Source organism: Melanostigma gelatinosum (assembly GCF_949748355.1).
Source record: "Melanostigma gelatinosum genome assembly, chromosome: 6".
In the NCBI taxonomy this organism is placed as follows: domain Eukaryota; kingdom Metazoa; phylum Chordata; class Actinopteri; order Perciformes; family Zoarcidae; genus Melanostigma; species Melanostigma gelatinosum.
This window is the reverse complement of record NC_136639.1, coordinates 28,314,997-28,322,632: the sequence shown is the minus strand read 5'-3', so window position 1 is coordinate 28,322,632 and position 7,636 is coordinate 28,314,997.

The window sequence follows — 7,636 nt, the reverse complement described above, 5'->3', positions numbered from 1 at the left end:
GTCCTTACTGACACTGTGCTGCAGGGCGCCGATGGCCAGCAGGTGTTCGGCCCATTTCTGAGCTGCAGCAGTCAGCTCGCTGCTGAGGCTCATCGGTGGCGTGCCGTGCTTTGCCCTGTAGGTGTTGTGGGTTTCTAGGAACTCCCTCTGAAAGCTTTTATCTGTAAATAAAAAATACATGATTAATTGATGAGCTTTAAGTGCTCGGAGGAAAAATGAGGCTGCAGACAGGATGAATCCTGCCTTGTGACAAGAGACGCATCTCTCAATGATACCGTCTTGTGTGTGAGCAAACCATGCACTGACCTGCCATTGTGTCGGGGTTATGAATGCTGAAATGACATAAGAACACAGTTATAAATGATGAACAAAACTACACTCAATACACTAAAATAATCAATACAATCTTTTAAATGATTACAAATTGAGTTACAAACATTGTATGAAGCAGGTATTACCTATCTACAGTAAATAACCTGCAGAAGCAGCGACCTCTGGCACTCACCTGGTTCAGGGTCTGGAGGATGTCCTGCAAAGTTTGTTTGCTGTCTTGAAGTCTGTATTTATATGAGCCGGTCCTCTCCCTCCTCTGCTATGCGTAGGAGGAGACAGACAGCCAGCCCGTGAGTATCTCACTGTGCCATTTATCCTTGTTGAGAATGACTTCAGATGCCCGTGTTGTTTTGCAGGATATTCCAGATTCTTTACATGCAGATCTAAGTTCCAAGGTACTTGATAAGATACAGAGAGTTTCTGTCTGTGTTTTCTCTCCAATCAATGGTTTTCCAGAAAAACAATGTGATAATAAGAAGAAGTTTTCGTCTTAATCCACAGATAATAACCAGATGCATTGCTCAGTCTGGGTTACCATCCGGTAGCTGTCTTTTAACAACAACCAATTACTGAGGCAATAAAAGAGCATTCGTTTTTCCGAAGAAATAAACAGAGTGCAGATGAGCTGCTGTCAAACAGGTTGTGGTCAGCTGTCCTCTAAAGCACGGGTTGCTTCCTGTTGTCTACAGTTAACAGGTCGAGGCCTGAATCAAACAGACAAACGGAGGACTTCAAACGCATGTGGATTCCATTAGTTCACCATTAAACACTTTACTCTTATAGACCCCATGATTATGTTTACCACAAATCCAACAAATGCAAACAACATAACATTTATTCTTAGATCATAAAACAGTTAAGCATTTGCGACTGTGGCTCAGTGTTAGAGCTGGTCGTCCTTTAATCAGAGAACTGGAGGTTCGATCCCCGGCTCTGCTGTATGAATGTTAGATCGGTCGGACGGGCAGGTGCCACCTCGCATGGTATCCTGATGAGTGTGAATGTAGTTTGAGTGGTCGGGAGTGTTGGGAACTAAAGGAGTGTGTTTGGGTTATCAGCATTTAAGAAACTGAATTCTTGACATCAATAGAATTATTGATGTATGTAACAATTATTAATGATTATTAATAAAAACGGGGCACCACCCTGCGAACAGGAACCAATAACCAAACGATAAAACTAAGTCTCATAATTAGTAGTCACTCATAATGTCAATAGTCTGCGTATGACTATACATTCAGTGACAGTGAAGGTTTTTAAGTTCGAGCACAGGCTACTACATACAGTCTTATCAAATACATATGCACAAGTAATCACAGACGACTGCTCCTGAAAGTATAACAGAGTTTATTGAATCAAAATAATAAATGATCAGATCAATTAATATTGCAACCAACAAACGTTATCATACAATTTTATATGCCTAAACTAAAGAATGAATAAAATGGATGAGAGTGTATGTCTGTGTGTGTGTGTGTGTGTGTGTGTGTGTGTGTGTGTGTGTGTGTGTGTGTGTGTGTGTGTGTGTGTGTGTGTGTGTGTGTGTGTGTGTGAAAAGGAGGGGGAGTCTTACAGCTACAGCTAGAGACTACAAAGATGGCGGAGTCGAGTGACTCGGACAAAATGGCGGTGAGACTGCTGTATGTAATCACGTGTGCCGATGCAGCACGTGTGTTGTGAGGCGATCGTTTCAACGGGGTTTTCCCCGGGGTAGAGCTAGGAGCTGTGTGTGTGCGTGTTACGTGAGAGGAGGAAAGAGAAAAAAGGTGGGGGCTCATGAATCAAACTTCTGCGTGCGGTCTGCGTTGTAATGAGCCTGAGTTTGCTGGTTCTATCACGCATACGTATACCGCTGTCGTCTTTGAACTGCCGGTAACATATGCCGTGACAAACCACGCACCTCAGTTCACTCACAGAGTTGATTTAATGAGGAGAGAGTACTACACAAAGTGTAATAAAACAAATGAAAAGAAATCAAATGAATCCCAAGCAAACAGTCATAGTTAATACACCAATACAGCGGAGCTTCTCTGCTCCGTAAAGAGTTGCGTGATATCTCAATATCACGCGACAGTAACTTAAACACAAAAAAACACGGGAATATCAACATATAAATGAATGACCTGAATTAAATTTACGTTAATTTAAGCTAAGCTATGCCCAAATGCCAAGAATCTTACTTGTCGATGCTTCGTTGCAACGTTGAAGTGTTCGTGAGCAAAGTGGTCCGTCTTCCTCGTCGGGAAGGGGGACAGGGGGGAGCTTGCGGGTCGGCGCGGCTTTGCAGCGGGCGCTGTGTGTCGCACGGCGTTTGCTGGTGCGGCTTCGGTCCGTCGGCGTGGCTCTGGAGCAAACGCAGACGTGATCAATCCTCGCTGCAGGGAGGATGACCTAACTTCGGCTGAGACGACGTGGTCCGTAGGTCTCCCGGTAATCATCGGTCAGGAGAGAGGCGTTGTCGTCTTTCCTTCGCCGGAATGTGTGCACCAAAAGAAAAAGAAACAAAAAGCGGAGAACGGATCGCTGAAGCGGATTCGTTATCGCGGGCGGAGTGGGCCTTTACTCAGCGTGGAACACGGCTGTTTCGTCCAGCGAAATGGCGTGTGACCTGTCAGGGTTTGAGGGTTTGAGGGCCGTTGTTTCCTCGTGGCCAGCGTTGCGCTGGCGGGGAAAGTTGGTTCTTCTGTGGCCTGGACGGGGGGTCCGGGCGAAGAGAGCGTTGCGTGCCTCCTGCTACCCCGGAGGGAATGATGGAAAAAGCAATGAGGTGGGGGCAGCAGACAGTTTTATAGAACAGTGGTTGAACCACAGGGGTCCTGGGCCTCTGTTGGCCTTCGGCCAATGAGATTGCAGCGGTGCTTCTCAGGTTACCATGGTTTTTTGGGGGGGGGGGGGGGAATTTACACCAGAGTGTGAAATTCCTCCCGAGGAGGTTTGTTCTTATCAAACTACAAATCAGGATGAAACCTTTGCTTGACAAAGTGAAGGCCTGATTCTCTTTGTCCACAGCACATTTTTAAGCCATATGGTCAGACCCCAACAGGAGACAAGAAAAGATACTTGATACTTGAACTCCTTCGCTTGAGTTAGGCACTCCGTCCTCACCTGGAGGGAGCAATCCACCGGTTTCCAGCAGAGCACCATGACCTCAGATGTGGAGGTGCTAACTCTCATCCCCGCCGCTTCACACTTGGCTGCAAACCACCCCAGTGAATGCTGGAGGTTACGATCCGAGGAAGCCATCAGGACCACATCATCTGCAAACAGCAGAGAGGCGATCCCGAGACCCCCGAACCTGATGTTCTCCACCCCCCGGCTGCGCCTAGATATCCTGTCCGTGAAAGTCACGAACAGGACCGGTGACAAAGGGCATTGTACATTCCTCTGTTGTGTGCAAAGATGGAACCATTCGTCTTAAGGGATGTAGAGAGTTGTAAAAAAAGACCTTAAAGGCAGCTTTAAACTCATATGGCCTGAGGGAGCAGTAAAATGTCCCTTCATGTCTGTTGTGGTGATAGTTGTGTGAGTGGCATTGTGCAATACTGTCTCTCTCTCTCTCTTTGCATCAGAGCCTAACTTTGGCCTTGAGTACCACATGCTTAAGTCAGCTCCTAAACCAGAATCCTATCTGTATCTGACAAAGATAGGGGCACAGCAACATACACACGCATACAGTAGGCCGTGTAGTGGTTTGCATGAACCCAAAATGATTAATATGATGCCAAATGTAACGCCGAGAGCTTTAATGATCTATTTGACTCATCTTGATCTCATCGCCAACAATCATACAAACAACTTGATGTTAAGTCTCAGCTCGTCTCTGTGTCTGTTGCCAGCAGCTCTGTCAGGCTGTTCTTGGGCATGCAAGTGTCATTTATTGGACCAATGTTTTGGATCACCAAAGTCATGTTTCATCCTCTGGGAAATATGAATGTCTGTAAAACATTCCATGTCGATCCAATCTAATGTTGCCATACCGGCAAACATGTTCATTCTATCCACTTTCAGCAAAGAGCTTTTATTGTTTTAACATAACCACCCCAATCCCTTTCCTGTGTCTTCTGTGCAATACCAAAATATAGCATAAGAAACATAAACATAGCAGAGCAACATAATCCCACCAACAAATATGTTTTCTTTGGATAAGTGGCAGACAAACATGCATGAACAGAATTTCTTGGAGACACGGCAACATAATGTTACTGCTTGTTGTGATGCTTGTTGTGGCAGGAGGGTAATTACATTCATTACTAATTGAACAGGTCTGGTTTACTCTGATTATGGTTCTTGATTGGTTGTGTGGGAGTGACTGGAGACTCTCCTGTGTCTGACGTGTCACGACCACTTCTCTACTCTTCCACTCTCAATCACAACAAAATCAATATATACCTACTTTGTAATGTTGACTTTTGCTTTCACATAGGACACAAACCTGATCCTGGATGGAAATCATGCGTTTGACCTCCTCTCACTTTTAATATGTCGACTTTCTGACGGAAGCCAAAAGGACGTTTCTCCCACATGCTCTCAAAGGCCGCTTGGACAAAGGCCTCTGTCCTTACAAACACAAAAGGAAAAGGAGATGGTGGTGCATTACACCCTGTTGTGTGAACAAGCACATTCTTTTTTCATACGGTGCTCATACACATTGCTGCTGTTTCGGGAACACCTCTCACACTGACCATCAAATGAGAGACACGTAGACGTACACCGAACACCGTTTAGAGGAAACATGTTGTTCAACCCAGAAGCTGTAGCATAGCGGCTAAAACACCGTCTTCAGTTCGATCTGGTCTTCGGGCGTCACAGAGTCGCTGCTTGATCACAACAACATTAATTGTCAACGTCGTAGTTAAGAAAAAGTATTTGCTTCTCATAGCAATATCATGATCATAATATTTCTGTATTGTTAGACAAGGTGTGATGGACGGGGACAATGTGTCAACAGCGGCCGCTGAGCTCAGACCACGTTGCAGCTTTTGATGTCCGACTCGCCAAAACCCCCCAGTGACAGACCGCCATCCACACAACCCACGTCTAATATGTAGACATGTTAACATTTTTAACAATAGTTTATTAATTGTGTGATTTTAGAATATTCATACCGTTACACAGAATTATAATATTGTATACCACCAGTACAACTTTGTGTCCAATTGGACAATACAGCAGTTAAAGAAATACACAACCAACATGAATGAATTAATTATTATTTAATTAATTTTACATTTTGGTCGGTTTTGTTCCTTTATTAAGTCTTTGTACAGAAAAAGTGGTTAGTCTCCTATTTGTTAACACTAAGTACTAACTTGTCAATCATCATAACCATTCATGCATAACTCTGAGTTCATCATTTCAAAAGTTTGCTGTCAGCCTTCTTTGAATGTCCCGCCCCATCCAGCTTGTGATTGGTTAGTTCACAAAAAGTGACATTGATGAGCGCATCGACTTTATGAAATAACTAAGAGAACTCAGCGAGCCAAACCCAAAGCTGTCGTATATTGTCCTTGATGTCTTGTCTGTCCCTGCACCTTCCAACACTTGGAACTGATATTACTGTGTTCACTGGTGTTTTTGTATACCGGGCTGCTCAAGCAGGGACCAGCCCACCAGGATTTCTCGCTGACAATGGCAGGACCCTTGTATGTCTCAGTCCTCTGTGGATTTGGCCACGGCTGTTATCAGTGGTAAAATACTACAGGTCCCAGAATTCAGCTGTGTCTGTTCCCGCATCTTCACTGGCATTCAGAGATGCATGTTAACTACGTCTTGGCCAATATACCTTCATTACTCGTTACTCGTTACTTACAGAACTAAACAGCTCTGAATGCAAGTGAGTGAGACAGTGTGTGGGAGTATTTTGTTCTATATTGTGGACCATGGGTATTCTCCTACGCACCTGTTGACCGACAGGTGTGGAAACGTTTGGTTTTTCATCATGCGATGAGCAACCCCAATCTGATTCCATGCTGCATATTGAGCGAGGAAACAGGGAAAGGAAGCGTTAACCCTGTTGAGGAGTTGGAGGCGTATTTAGAGACAAACCTGAAAAGCATTTTGTTGAGTTGGAGTTAATAACCCCTTGCTAGCTAACCTTTGCTGTATAGATTAGAGGGGCCTACAAACATTTGCAGAACTCTGAGATGAAGCCTGAGGTTACAGCCACTTAAAGACTCATGGCATCCAGACTGAGGGGTGATGTTGTGCATGTTGCAGCATGAGGCCACTTTGTATCTTACAAACCCACAAGACTTTTGTAAGACTTTGAGAGGTTGAAATGTGAGACTTCACAGTGCATGACATAGACGTCAGGTTTACTTCAACCAAAGAAACACAGTACAGTTAATACATTAAACATATAGGCATGATTATAACATGATTACAAAACAGTGATATGAGTGGCTGACAGTGGCAGCCAGCCAATAGAGGGCCACGGGGCCTGGCCCCACCCACCTTGAGCCACAAAAAAAAAAAAAAAAGATTATAATATTATTAATTTTCTTTTTTTTTAATAATATCAATAAATTATACAAATTGTCAATATTTGTGTTTTTGAGCTATGTAATATACCCAGTAATATTTGTAAAATAGGATATCTGCGCAAAATAAATGTTTTCCCTGCTTGTCCTCTCCACTGGTGCACCTCTCAGCTGTCCCCGTGCACGTCTCTACTGCGCGTGCACGTGCTGGGGCCAGATCGATTTGGCCCAAGGAAGACGGGTCTAATAAGCAGCTTAGCCAAGCACTGATTAAAGAAATAAATGAGTAACTTACAATTTAGCCAATCAGAGCCCTAAAAAAGACTTCCGGGAGGGCCAGATGAGATGAGACTTCCGGCCCTCCCGGAAGTCTTTTTCTCCCGGAGTGCCAGTGTCTAGTTCTCATCTCGCGTGTTCTCGCTACCCAGCTGGACGACGGTCACCGGCTTGCGGTAAAGAAACACAACGAGCAGGTGGATAAAAACCGGCATATTTTATCAAAAATAATTGATTGTGTCAAGTTTGGTGGATTTAGTTGCGTCCCTCGGCGGTGTGCTGGAGGAGCACCTGGAGACAGCCAGCGTTTTTAAAGGGACGTCAAAGACAAAATGAGCTGTTGGACTGCATGCTGTCGGTTGTAAGGGATTACACTCTGGAGGAAGTAAAGAACGCTGATTTTATCGCCATTCAAGCAGACGAGACGACGGACGTTTCCACCCACTCGATGCCAACGGTAACGTACAAGAGCGTTTTAATGCTCTGGCTATGCTCTCCATGGAGAAGGAACTGGTCGGGGACATGCCTGACTTCAATAAGGTCATTGA